Genomic DNA, 15,894 nt, shown 5'->3' on the forward strand with positions numbered 1-15,894 from the left:
ATTAAATTTACTATATATTAAAACATCACGACATAAATCATAGTAAAAAAAATTTATATATTATTTAACAATTTTTTTAATGTTTTATATTTCTAAATTAATTTATAATTTTATTAATTTTAAAAAAATAAAAATTGTTAATTTAATTAAAAAAATTAAAATTAAAATTAATTAATTTTATTTAATTATAATTTTTTAATAATATTTAATTATAATTTTTTAATAATATTTAATTATTATTTTTTAATAATATTTAATTATTATTTTTTAATAATATTTAATTATTATTTTTTAATAATATTTAATTATTATTTTTTAATAATATTTAATTATTATTTTTTAATAATATTTAATTATTATTTTTTAATAATATTTAATTATTATTTTTTAATAATATTTAATTATTATTTTTTAATAATATTTAATTATTATTTTTTAATAATATTTAATTATTATTTTTTAATAATATTTAATTATTATTTTTTAATAATATTTAATTATTATTTTTTAATAATATTTAATTATTATTTTTTAATAATATTTAATTATTATTTTTTAATAATATTTAATTATTATTTTTTAATAATATTTAATTATTATTTTTTAATAATATTTAATTATTATTTTTTAATAATATTTAATTATTATTTTTTAATAATATTTAATTATTATTTTTTAATAATATTTAATTATTATTTTTTAATAATATTTAATTATTATTTTTTAATAATATTTAATAAAAATTAATATTATTATTTAAAATTAAAATAATAGTACCAAGATATTACATTAGTTAACTAACAAAAAATAATAACCAAATAAAAGATTATTTATTTAAAAAAAAAAATTCTATTGTCCTATACCGATCCCCACAATTATATTTACAAATCCATAGTATAATCAATGCATTGAAATGTGTTATAGATACAATGCAAACTCATTACATTAGACAATTGAATAAAACTATTGAAATACATATTTTTTACTGAAATATTAAAATTAATGTCTTAATTATCTAATACTTATTTAATATCTATTGATTAAATGTTTATAATTACTAAAAATAATTTTTAAAAATATTGTATTGGGTTGGTAGAGCTGTTTAAGGTATTAAAATCACTAACCTATTGGGTTGGTAGAGCTGTTTAAGGTATTAAAATCACTAACCTATTGGGTTGGTAGAGCTGTTTAAGGTATTAAAATCACTAACCTATTGGGTTGGTAGAGCTGTTTAAGGTATTAGAATCACTAACCTATTGGGTTGGTAGAGCTGTTTAAGGTATTAAAATCACTAACCTATTGGGTTGGTAGAGCTGTTTAAGGTATTAAAATCACTAACCTATTGGGTTGGTAGAGCTGTTTAAGGTATTAAAATCACTAACCTATTGGGTTGGTAGAGCTGTTTAAGGTATTAAAATCACTAACCTATTGGGTTGGTAGAGCTGTTTAAGGTATTAAAATCACTAACCTATTGGGTTGGTAGAGCTGTTTAAGGTATTAGAATCACTAACCTATTGGGTTGGTAGAGCTGTTTAAGGTATTAGAATCACTAACCTATTGGGTTGGTAGAGCTGTTTAAGGTATTAGAATCACTAACCTATTGGGTTGGTAGAGCTGTTTAAGGTATTAGAATCACTAACCTATTGGGTTGGTAGAGCTGTTTAAGGTATTAAAATCACTAACCTATTGGGTTGGTAGAGCTATTTAAGGAATTTAAAATCCTGAATAGTGATGGTAGATCTAATCGCATCCAATCTCTTCATACCTACCAGCTGTACGACTAGTCGAAGTCGAAAATTTTTACGTTATTTATGACAATTATGCATAATATAAGAACTGGTAATATTTCCGTCAATAGTTTACTTACTATTAATTTATCCCAATACTGTAGTATAACAAATGAATACAACACATCCAATTGTATAGAACAAATCAGTGCATTTATCTTAGTGATTTTAATCAGATATATAAAATACAATATATCACTACTTTCATATTAAACTTATTAGACATCAATACGTATTTATGTTTTATAAATAATAATAATTAACTTTAATGTCAATTTTCTGTAATTTTTAATAATAAATATTTATATAAAAACTCTAATTAAATCAAATATGTATCATATTCATAAATAACGTAAAAATATCGACTTTAAATTTGAATATATCGAATTGCGGAGGACAGACAGCTATGTATGTGATATGGGGATACTCAGGGGTATAATCTTTTATCACTATTCAGGATTTTTAATTCCTTAAATAGCTCTACCAACCCAATAGGTTAGTGATTTTAATTCCTTAAATAGCTCTACCAATCCAATAGGTTAGTGATTTTAATTCCTTAAATAGCTCTATCAACCCAATAGGTTAGTGATTTTAAATTCCTTAAAGAGCTCTACCAACCATTGTATTGAATTATTTGATTATTATTACCTTCTGTTTTTGTGATTTTTAACATTTTAAATGATTATAAATAAAGTTATATTTAAATAAATTATTTATAATTTTTTAAACTTATAAATATGTTGTACTGTACTTTTGTAACTATAATTGTGGGAATCGGTATATTAAATTTATTATATTATATAAAAAAATATCAAATTATATCAAAAAATTTTTGTTTAAACTAATACAGCTTACTGACAAATATCTTAAATTAAAATAACTAATAGTTATAACTAAACAAAACTTACAAAACAAAGACATTTTATATTTTTATTATAAATAATTTAAAGTTAATATGTTTAATATATAATTCATACTTTTTAATTAAATATAATAAATTTTAATGTCGACAATTAAATTGTTTAATAAATTTTCATTGTTTAATAATATAGAAAATAATATTAAGTCTGAAATAAAATTATTTCGGGGAAATCTTAATTAGCGGCGCCGACGCCGACAGCGGCGATACATTTTTTATATATTTAATTTAAATAAGCGGCGATGACAGCGGCATATAACAGCGGCGATGACAGCGGCGATGACAGCGGCGATGAAACAGCGGCGATGACAGCGGCGATGAAACAGCGGCGATGACAGCGGCGATGACAGCGGCGATGACAGCGGCGATGACAGCGGCGATGACAGCGGCGATGAAACAGCGGCGATGACATCGGCGATGACAGCGGCGATGACAGCGGCGATGACAGCGGCGATGACAGCGGCGATGAAACAGCGGCGATGACATCGGCGATGAAACAGCGGCGATGACAGCTGCGATGAAACAGCGGCGATGACAGCGGCGATGAAATAGCGGCGATGACAGCTGCGATGACAGCGGCGATGACAGCGGCGATGACAGCGGCGATGAAACAGCGGCGATGACAGCGGCGATGACAGCGGCGATATGACAAAAAATTATATTAAATTTTATTAAACTACTTAATTTAATTTAATTTAAAAATTAAGTAAATTTTAATAAATTTATTTGATTAATTTAATAAAATTTACTTAAAAAATTATTTTAATTAAATTAAGTTGTTAAATTAAATTTCATTAAATTTCATTAAACAACTAAATTTAATTTCATTAATTTAAAAAAGTTAAATTTTAAAATTAAGTTAAATTTAATGAAATTTAATGAAATTTAATGAAATTTAACTTAATTTTAAAATATCTTTTTTAAATTAATGAAATTAAATTTAGTTATATTTAATGAAATTTAATTAAATTCAATGAAATTTAATAAAATTTAATAAAATTTAATTTAATTTAATTAAATTAAATTTAACAACTTAATTTAATTAAAATAATTTTTTAAGTAAATTTTATTAAATAAATCTTAAATAAATTTATTAAAATTTACATAATTTTTAAATTAAATTAAATTAAGGAAAGTTTAATAAAATTTATTATAATTTTTTGTCACATCGCCGCTGTCATCGCCGCTGTTATATCGCCGCTGTCATCGCCGCTGTCATCGCCGCTGTTATATCGCCGCTGTCATCGCCGCTGTTTCATCGCCGCTGTCATCGCCGCTGTCATCGCCGCTGTCATCGCCGCTGTCATCGCCGCTGTTATATCGCCGCTGTCATCGCCGCTGTCATCGCCGCTGTCATCGCCGCTGTCATCGCCGCTGTTATATGCCGCTGTCATCGCCGCTTATTTAAATTAAATATATAAAAAATGTATCGCCGCTGTCGGCGTCGGCGCCGCTAATTAAGATTTCCCCAATTATTTCATTGTAACAAATAAAGTCTATGGTTTGTGACAACAGATGATCGCGTCTATACATTAGGGGATAACAAGTGGGGTATACTAGGGTTGGGTCACAACATAGATATCAATGAACCACAAGTTATACCTGAATTGTATGAGAAAAATGTTAAAAAATTTATTATCCGAACTGATTTTGCATTATGTCTGACATGTGAACAACAAATATATAGCTGGGGTTTGAATAATCGTAAACAATTGGGTAGACATACCAGTGATGTTGTGTACAACAAACCAGCGATCATTACATTCCTTACGGATAAATGTATTATTGATATCAAGTGTGGTTGAAATCACTCGCTGGGACTAACAAGTGATGGCACTGTCTATGGATGGGGTCTTAACAATGACGGACAGTGCGGTTGCGGACAACAAACTAGCGATTGTATTGATAGTCCGATTGTTTGTATATTTCCCTTAAATACTGTAATTAAATCAATTTATTCATACACTGACTGTTCATTTGCTATAACCAGTGATGGACTCGTATACAGTTGGGGTTATAATCAGGACAATCAATTGGGTCATCAAAATTGATAGCTTATTCAAACCTGAATTAATTAGTGATATAAAAAATATTAAACTAATTACAGATAATAATCAAATTGATGATGACTTAACTTATTTTCTTTACAACCGATGGCTATGTATATCAATGCAGAAAAAATTTGATGAATATTTATATGAAAAACCAACAAAACTATTGAATATCGATTCAGTCATTGATATGTGCGGTCATTATATTAGAAAACAAGACAACAATTATTATCAAATAAAATATGATAATAATAATAATTCGTATTTAGAAAAATGCAATGAAAAATGTTTTATCGATATAATAGCTAACGAATTACAAGAATCGTATAAATCAATTGATTTAAATAAATATTTAAGAATTAATTATTACATAAATAATTTCAATCAAACAGAACTGTTAGGTTCGGGAGGTTTCGGTAGTGTTTATAAATGTTTGGATAATAAAACCGAAAAAGTATTTGCCATTAAAAATATTTTAATAAAAAGTAATTATTTAATTAGCTATTAATTTATAGATTAATAATATTTTTATTTATACAGATAAACAACAAAAAGACAATATTTTTAAAGAAGTCAATCAATTAAGAAAACTTGAATCAAAATTTATAGTCAAATGTTATGACACTTGGTTTGAGTCGAAAATACTTTACATTCAAATGGAGTTATTATCGAAAAGTCTTAAAGATTTGATTGAATTGAAAGCAACGATATTTGAGAGAGAAATCAATGAACCGATGGATTGTATCGAATATTACATATCGACTCAAATAATGTTAGAGATTTGTGAATGCGTTGAATATCTGCATACAAGACAACCACCGGTTATTCATCGCGATCTCAAACCCGGAAATATACTCATCAATGATAACCTGATTGATAATCGTTTTGTTAAACTATGTGACTTTGGTTTGGCCACTGATCACAACCGTACGGACACACACTCAGAAAGCCATACATCAAATCTGGGAACTTATTACTATACGGCACCGGAAGTACAGAAAAGAGATTATAATGAAAAATGTGATATTTATAGTCTGGCTATTATTGGACACGAATTATTTGATATTAATTTTTCAGAGTAAGTAATGAATATTTTATTTTATTTTTTAAATTTTTTTTACAAATTATATTCCATTCAATAGTCCCGAAACTAAATACAATAATAATAATGTATTACTGAATTACATTGAAAATATAAATGAATTGTTGGTAACAATGATGCGTCCGGTTTATAATACCCGTCCCACGAGTACAGAGATTATCAACAATTGTCGACAATTAATGATTGATAAAAAATTTATTGAAAGTAATAATTGCACTAAAAATTATCGACAAGTTATCGAAAATCTTAATAAACACAAGTTTTATGCAAATATTTTCAATACTAAAATTATATAAAAGTATTTTATTATGTTATTAATTATTGTATTTTATGTTTTATTTTCCTATTTTTTTGCCATTCATATAAATTATAAAGTATAATAAAAGTATATAATATAATAATATAATTTAATTAAGTATTTATTATTTTATTTCATTAAATTTAGTAAAAAATATTTGCTTAAATATATTGCTATCATTAGGATTAATATCGATAGTAAAGCATTGAGTTATAAAATTATTTTTAATTAAATCATTGTTAACATATTTAGATTTATCCTGGATAATCGTAGTACATGTTGGTCTATCATAATATGATGATTGTATCATTGATGATATCAATGTTGCAATTTGATCAATATAAACATTTAAACTATTGTAACGATACATGTTTTTGAATAAACTAAAAAAAATAAAAAATAAATTTATTAGAAGTAAATAAATTAAATTTATATATATTTACTTCATATCAATATCATTGTTGACATCAAATAAGTCCAATAGTATTCTCATTATATGCCACTCTATCCGATCCTTTATCCTGTCTAACCTCAGGTGCCATATATTTATCTGTTCCAACATTTTTTGTGTGAAGTTCTGATTGATTGTCATCACGTGAGTGATCAGTGGCTAAACCAAAGTCACATAATTTAAGAAAACGATTATCTAATGGCTTATCATTGATGAGTATATTTCCGGGTTTGAGATCGCGATGAATAACTGGCGGTTGTCTTGTATGCAGATATTCAACGCATTCACACATCTCTAACATTATATGACTCGATATAAAATACTCTATGGAATCCATGGTTTCATTGGTTTGTCGTTGAAATATCTTAGCTTTCAATTCAATCAAATCTTTAAGACTTTGTGAACATAACTCCATTTGAATGTAAATTATTTTCGACTCAATCCACGCGTCATAACATTTGACTACAAATTTTGACTGAAGTTTTGCTAATTGTTTGATTTCTTTTAATAAATAATCTTTTTGTTTATTATCTAAAAATAAATTTATTAGTAATTAAAAATATTTAAAAAGTTTAATTTTTACTCGTTATTATTATGTCTTTAATTGCATATACTATGCCTGTATTATAGATATTATCCAAACATTTATAAACTCTTCCGAAACCTCCCGAACCTAACAGTTCTTTTTGATTGAAATTATTTTTATAATATTCTGATCTATCAGTTATTTCCCAATATTTTTTAATATAACTTTTTATATCAATTGTTTTATAAGTTAGTTGATGTTTATCGGCATTAATATCAATAAAACATTTTTGTTTACAACTTTTAAACTTTAGAGTGCTGATATCAATTTCATAATAATTGTTGTCAACTTTTCTAAAATAAATTCCGCAAATTTCAATCACTGAATTGACATTGAATTGAAGTGGTGGAATATCACTATATAGATAAATATAGCCATCATTTGTTAGAAAATAAATTATATTACCAGTAATACTTAATGATTTAATATTTTTAATAATTATAATTAATTCGGGTTTATATGATTTTTTAATTGCAAATAAATTGTAAATATTTTCACCCCAACTGTATACGTATCCATCAGTTGTTATAGCAAATGAACACCAATCGTATGAATAAATTGATTTAATTATAATATTTTTGGGAAATATAATACGAGTCGGACTATCAATGCATTCTGTTTGTTGTCCGCAACCGCACTGTCCGCACCTGTTATCACCCCATCCATAGACAGTACCATCACTTGTGAGCGATAGTGTGTGTATTAAACCACTAGTAATCTTAATAATACATTTATCGCTTAGGAATGTAATGATCGCTGGTTTGCTGTACTCATCACTGGTATGTCTACCCAATTGTTTGTATTCATTCCAACCCCAGCTATATATTTGTCGGTCACGTGTTTTACACAATGCAAAGTATACATTAATAATAAATTTCTTAACATTTTTCGCACACAATTCAGGTATAATTTGTGGTTCATTGACATCACTGTTGTTGTGTCCCAAACCAAGCATACCATTACTGTTATTACCCAATGTATAAACGCGATCATCATTTGTTACAAACCATACACTATTGAAGTTACAATGAAATAGTTTTATTTCATACTTTACATTATTTGGTATTTTATTGCACAATGAAAATTTGTTTAACAAATCTATTGATGACATTATTTATATTAATTATTATAATGAATATTATAATTAATTAACTAAAATGTTTGAACACTAATATTAATGCAACGTTTAAACTAAATTTTCTAATATATAAATTTATTTACAGATAATTGTTATAGTTTTTAACACATTTTGTCAGCAATTGATATCAATGTATTGTTTAATAGGTTAAGTCGTCGTTAGCTATAAAATATACAAACAATGATAACTAACACTAACTGATAATATTGTTTGAAATTAAACTATTGCTGACTTAATAGTTTAGTTACAATTAAACCGTATTTTACACCATTATAAAAATTTCTATATATATATTATATAATAAGTTTTGAAAATAAAATAAATTATATTTTTTTTTATTTAAATAATGATTAATTGAATAAAATAAATTTTTATTTAAACAAATAAAAAATAATTTTTTATTCTTAAATAAAAATTTAATTTTATTATTTTATATTAATTTCTTAGTTATAAAATATTTTAATCATTAAATAATAATAAAAATGTGAATTTAAAAAATAAATTATAATGTAATAGTATACTACTTGAAAATAATAACCATAGAAATTATCATCTATTTTATTACATTAAAACCAATAAATAATCTAAAATTATTATATAATGAAATAGTTTTTATTAATTTCAATGTTGATAAATGGCATCAATATGTTTGCTAATTAAATTTTTATTGTGTATTAATATATCAGAAAATTTAAAATCAAAAATTGAATTATTTTATTGTAACGGCAATAGTGTATGGTTTGTGACAAATGATGATCGCGTCTATACATTGGGTAATAATAGGAATGGTATACTAGGGTTGGGTCACAATAGAGATGTCAATCTACTACAAGTTATACCTAAATTGTGTGACAAAGATGTTAACAAATTTTTTTATTGACTTTGCATTGTGTATAACACGTGACCAACAAATATATAGTTGGGGTTTGTGTGGGGTTGAGTTGCGTAGACATACCAGCAATGAGTACAGCAAACAGCGATAATTTCATTTCTCAACGATAAATGTATTATCGATATTATGTGTGGTTTACATCATTCACTGGCGCTCAGCACTGATGGCACTGTCTATGGATGGGGTTATAACAGATACGGACAGTGCAATTGCGGACAACAAACTAATAGCATTGATAGTCCGACTCGTTGTATATTTCCCACAAAGACTGTCATTAAATCAATTTATTCATACAATTGGTGTTCATTTGCTATAACAACGGATGGACTCGTTTGCAGTTGGGGTCGGAACAGCTATGGCTCCCGAAGTTATTAAGGATAAAGGTGTGGATAGATTGGCATATAATAAGATAATTGATATCTATAGTATGGGTTGTATACTATTGGACTTATTTGATGTCAACAGCGATAATGATATGGGGTAAACATTTTTATCAAATTGTTTTTTTATTAGTCAATATATAAATAAATTTATATTATTTTATATAGGTTTCTTAAAGCTATGTACTGTAATACTAAATTAATAATTTATATTGATAACATTTCAACATTTATATCATCAATGATACAATCATCATATTATGATAGACCAACATGTACTACGATTATCCAGGATAAATCTAAATATGTTAACAATGATTTAATTAAAAATAATTTATTTGCTACAAGATTATTTATTGAATCAAATGGTAATAATATATTTAATCAAATATTTATTTCTAAATTTAGCCAATTGAAACAATTGTATTTTTATACTTAGATAGATTATTAATATATTTTTAAAACATTTATTGTTTATTTTTTTTATTAATACTTAATTATTATTTTATTAATCTACTTTTAAAATATTAATAAACTTATTTATATATAATTCTATATATTTATAAATTTAAATTTTTAACAATAATTTTTTTTATTTAATCATATAATTTATAATTGTTGTTTATTTAAAAAATTAATAGCCGTACAAACTTACACTCAATTATTATATAATTAATTCATTATAAAATAATTAATAAATTAATTATTTAATATTTATATCTTGTTTGACGATATTATACCTCAAAAATCTATTCAAAAAAAAACATTAAAATATTTATTAAATATTTGTCTAAACAAATTAAAATAATTAAATTACCTTCAATTTTGTATAAAAAAAATTGTATAAAACTCGTTGGTACTAAAATTTTCAATAACTTGTTGATAATTACTAGTATTTTCAACCATAAATGAAACTTTTGTAACAATTGTTAATAATTTCAGTAATCGTGGGTCGGATAGTATATACCGGACTCAGCATTGATGCCAACAAATCATTAATGTTTTTCATTAAATCAAATAAAACATTAGTTTTGTAGATAGTTTCGAGACTAATAAAAATAAAATAAAATATTTTATATAATTAGTATATAGTTTTGATTAAATTATATCTAATAAATATTATAATTAATTATAATTATAAAAATTGATATCCAATAATTCGTGTCCAATAATAGCCAGACTATAAATATCGCATTTTTCATTATAATCTCTTTTGTGTACTTCAGGAGCCGTATAACCATATGTTCCCAATTTTGATGTATGACTGTCTGAATGTGTGTCCGTACGGTTGTGATCAGTGGCCAAACCAAAGTCACATAGTTTAATGAAGCGATAATTAATTGGCTTATTATTGATGAGTATATTTGCCGGTTTGAGATCGCGATGAATAACCGGTGGTTGTCTTGTATGCAGATATTCAACGCATTCACACATCTCTAACATTATATGACTTGTAATGTAATATTCAATACAATCCATCGGTTCGTTGGGTTGTCTGTGAAATGTTTTTGCTTTCATTTCAATTAAATCTCTTAGACTTTGTGAACATAACTCCATTTGAATGTAAAGTATTTGGGATTCAATCCACGCGTCATAACATTTGACAATAAATTTTGATTGAAGTTTCAATAATTGTTTAACTTCTTTAAAAATATAATCTTTTTCTTTTTCATCTTTAAAATTAAATTTAAATAAAATAATTAATAAAATAATTAATAAAATAATTAATAAAAAAATTATTAATATAATTATTCAAATAATTAATAAAATAATTAAAATAATTATATCAATGTCTTTAATGGCAAACATATTTCGCGTATAATTTTCCCAACATTTATAAACTCTACCGAAACCTCCCGAACCTAACAGTTCTATTTGATTGAAATTATTTGAATATTTCCTAAACATTTCATTGATTCCATAGAGATATTTGTTTATATCAATTGTTTTATAAGTTATTTGATATTTATCGGCATATATATCGACAAAACAATTTTGTTTAGATTTTTGAAATTTTATATTTTCACTATTATTTTCGTTAATAAGTTCATAATAATTATTATCTATTTTTTTAACATGTGAACCGCACATATCAATCATTGAATTCCAACAACTTTTTACTGTTAGTATTTCAACTATTAATAAATATTTTTCAAAATTTTTTATATATTTTTTTAATAGATAAACATTTCTATTATTTGATAGAAAATAAGTTAACTCATTAGTATTTGATATTATTTTAATATCTTTTAAATTATCAATTATTATCGGTTTAATTAAGTATTGATTTTTAATATCCAATTGAATGTATTGATTATAACCCCAATAGTATACAAATCCATAGATTGTTAGTGCAAATGAACAATATTTGTAACAAAAAATTGATTTAATTATAGTATTTGCGGGAAATATACAACAAGTTGGACTAATAATACACCGACTATGTTGTCCGCAACCGCACTGTCCGTCTGAGTTAATACCCCATCCATAGACAGTGCCGCCAGTGGTCAGTGCCAGTGAATGATGTAAACCACTGGTGATATCAATAATACATTTATCGCTGAGGAATGGTATGATCGCTGGTTTGCTGTAGTCATACCTGGTATGTCTACCCAATTGTTTGTATCCATTCCAACCCCAGCTATATATATATATGTTGATCAAGTGTTATACATAATCCAAAGTCATCGCCGATAATAAATTTGTTAACATTTTTCTGACACAATTCAGGTATAACTTGTGGTTCATTGATATCACTGTTGTTGTGACCCAAACCAAGTATACCACACCTGTTATTACCCAATGTATAGACGCGATCATCATTTGTTACAAACCATACACTATTGCCGTTACAATGAAATAATTTAATATTTAATTTTAAATTCACTGATATATTAGTACACACAGGAAATTTGTTTAGCAAATCTATTGATGACATTAATAAAATAAATAGTAATAAATAATTAAAATAAAACTAAATTAATTAAAATTTTATAATTATTAGAAAAATATTACATATTTATAATAACAACAAAAATGTCTACACATATATTTATTTAACTATTAATACTGTAATATATATATATACTGTATATATTGTATTAATAATCTTATCTTAATAATCATTTCATAATATATTTATATGACTCTAATGTTGAAATTATTTCAGTTTTTATTTAACATTAGAAACCATAGGGAATATCATTTTTTATATAATATTATTATTACAGTATTATTAGTAATAGTTAACTAAATTATTTTATGCTATGATATTTCAAAAAAATCTAAAATAAATAATATTAATCTGTTAATTATTATCTGTATATTTTTTTGTAACTAATATACAATTACATAATTAACCTTGGCAATATAATATAATATTTTAATATAATAGAAATTGTTGTTTACTAAAAATAGAATTCGTATTATTATTAAAATATAAAATTATATTTTAATAATTATATAGAAACTATTTTTGTTTAACTATTACTAAACACAATTTTGAGGCTGACTTTGAATTATAAAATTTTTTTAAATATTTTTTTAAATAGTTTGACAACAAAATTTGAATAACAAAATTTTTCAATATAATTATAAGATATAATTTTATTTATTTATTTTTTAAATAAATTTTAATTAAAAATTTTTACTATTGAAAAAATTTGAATAAAATTCGTTTTTATCAAGATTTTCGATAAGTTGTTGATAATTATTATTATTATTATTCTCGATAAATGTCTTATCAAACATCCATTGATAACAATTGTTGTTAATCTCAGTACTTGTGGGTCGGCTATTATAAACCGGACGCATCATTGATGTTAACAAATCATTAATTTTGTTAATATAATCAATTAATACATTATTTTCAATGTATTTAGATTTAGGACTATTAGATAAAAAAAAATAAAAAATATTTTTAAAATAATAAATTTTTTAAATAAAATTATTATTACATACTCTAAAAAATTCAAATCAAAAATTTCGTGTCCAATAATAGCCATACTATAGATATCGCATTTTTCATTGTAGTCTCTACGGAAAACTTCAGGTGCCGTATAACCAGTTGTTCCTAAATTGGATGTATGACTGTCTGATTGTGTATCCGTACGGTTGTGATCAGTGGCCAAACCAAAGTCACATAGTTTAAGGAACTGATTGGAAATTGGTTTATCATTGATGAGTATATTTGCCGGTTTGAGATCGCGATGAATAACCGGCGGTTGTCTTGTATGCAGATATTCAACGCATTCACACAACTCTAACATTATATGACTCGATATGTAATACTCGATCAAATCCATCGGTTTGTTGGGTTGTCTTTCAAATATTTTTGCCTTTAATTCAATAATATTTCTAAGATTTTGTGAATAAAATTTCATTTGTATGTAAAATATATTTGTCTCAATCCATGCGTTATAATAATTGACTACAAATCTTGATTGAAGTTTTAGTAATTGTTTAAATTCTTTTAATAAATTCATTTTTTCTTTTTCATCTAAATTATTAAAAAATATATATAAAACATATACAAAAAAATTACGTAATTATATAAATTGGTTTTCATTTAATTTTTATAATTTTTCTATAAACGTTATAAATAAAATTAAATAAAAAAAATTTAGTTAATTATCATTAAAATAAAACATTAATTCTAATACAGTATAAATTAAACAACAAATTATATATATTATATATAAATTATAATTAATTTTAATATAATTTTATCTAATATTCTATATATATCTTATTTATAAATAATAATTGTTAAAATTAAAAAAAAATATATAAGTTTTATTATTATACCTTTTATATTAATATCTTTAATGGCAAACACATTGTTAGTATTATTATTAATATCCAAACATTTATAAACTTTACCGAAACCTCCCGAACCTATTAATTCTATTTTCTTAAAATTATTTTCAAAATAATTTAATTTATCAATAACTTCGTAAAACATTTTCAGATAATTGTTTATATCAATTGTTTCGTAAGTTATTTGATAATTATCGGCATAGATATCGATAAATGATTTTTGTTTACATTCATGGAAATTAAAATAATTACTATCGTAAATAATTTGAAAATAATTATTATCGTCTAGTTTTATAAAATCATTGCGTATATCTATTACTGAATCCAAACTATGTATTATTTTTGGTATTTTATCAAAAATTTTATTAGATTTTCCGCATTGATAAACATAACCATCAGTTGATAAAAAATATATCAAATAACTATTATTTGTTGAATAATAATTGGTTATGGATTTGATATTTTTTAGACCATTAATTAATTTTGGTTTTGAAATGTTATCATTTTGATTGTTACAGTGATTACCCCAACTGTATACCAATCCATCCGATGTTATAGCAAATGAACACAAATTGTATGAATAAATTGATTTAATTATAATATTTTCGTGAATTAAAACACGCGTCGGACTAACAATAAATTTTGTTGTTTGTTTACCGCAACCGCACTGTCCGTATCGGTTAAGACCCCATCCATAGACAGTGCCCGCACTGGTCAGTGCTAGCGCGTGATGTGAACCACAAGTGATATCATCAATAGATTTATCAGTAATTATTGCCGGTTTGTTGATTACATCACTGGTATGTCTACCCAATTGTTTATAATCATTACGACCCCAGCTATAGATTTGTTGATCACTTGTTAAACAAAATCCAAAATCATAACCAATAATAAATTTTTGGACATTTTTCTGACACAATTCGGGTATAATTTTCGGTTCTTTAGTACTGTTGTTGTGACCCAAACCAAGTATACCCCATATAGTTATCACCCAATGTATAGACGCAATCATCTGTGGTTACAAACCATAGACTATAGCCGTCCGAATGTAATAATTTTATTTGATATTTTATATCAATTAATAAGTTTTTACACAATAAAAATTTATTTAACAAATCAATTGCAGACATTTTTGTATATTTATTTATTTAGTTTATATAACATTGTTTTTTTTATATATAAAATTACTATTTTTTAATAATATGAACAAAAATGTCAGAAATTATTTATATATATATATATATATTATTTTGTATTATTAGATTTAATTTCAATTATATAATATTGATATTTGTTATGGTTATTATTAGTTTTAAATGTCAAAATAAGTTATTTATTTTTTTGATGTTATTATCTAATTATTATTATTAGTAATAATAGTAGTAATACTTATTAGTACTTATATAATAATTTCAATATCTATTTAATAACATTAAAAAATAAGAATAATAAATCATTTATTAAAATTATAT

The sequence above is a fragment of the Oppia nitens genome, unplaced genomic scaffold, assembly GCF_028296485.1.
Source record: "Oppia nitens isolate AA-2021 unplaced genomic scaffold, nextdenovo-longstitch-racon4-pilon3 scaffold31_pilon_pilon_pilon, whole genome shotgun sequence".
In the NCBI taxonomy this organism is placed as follows: Eukaryota; Metazoa; Arthropoda; class Arachnida; order Sarcoptiformes; family Oppiidae; genus Oppia; species Oppia nitens.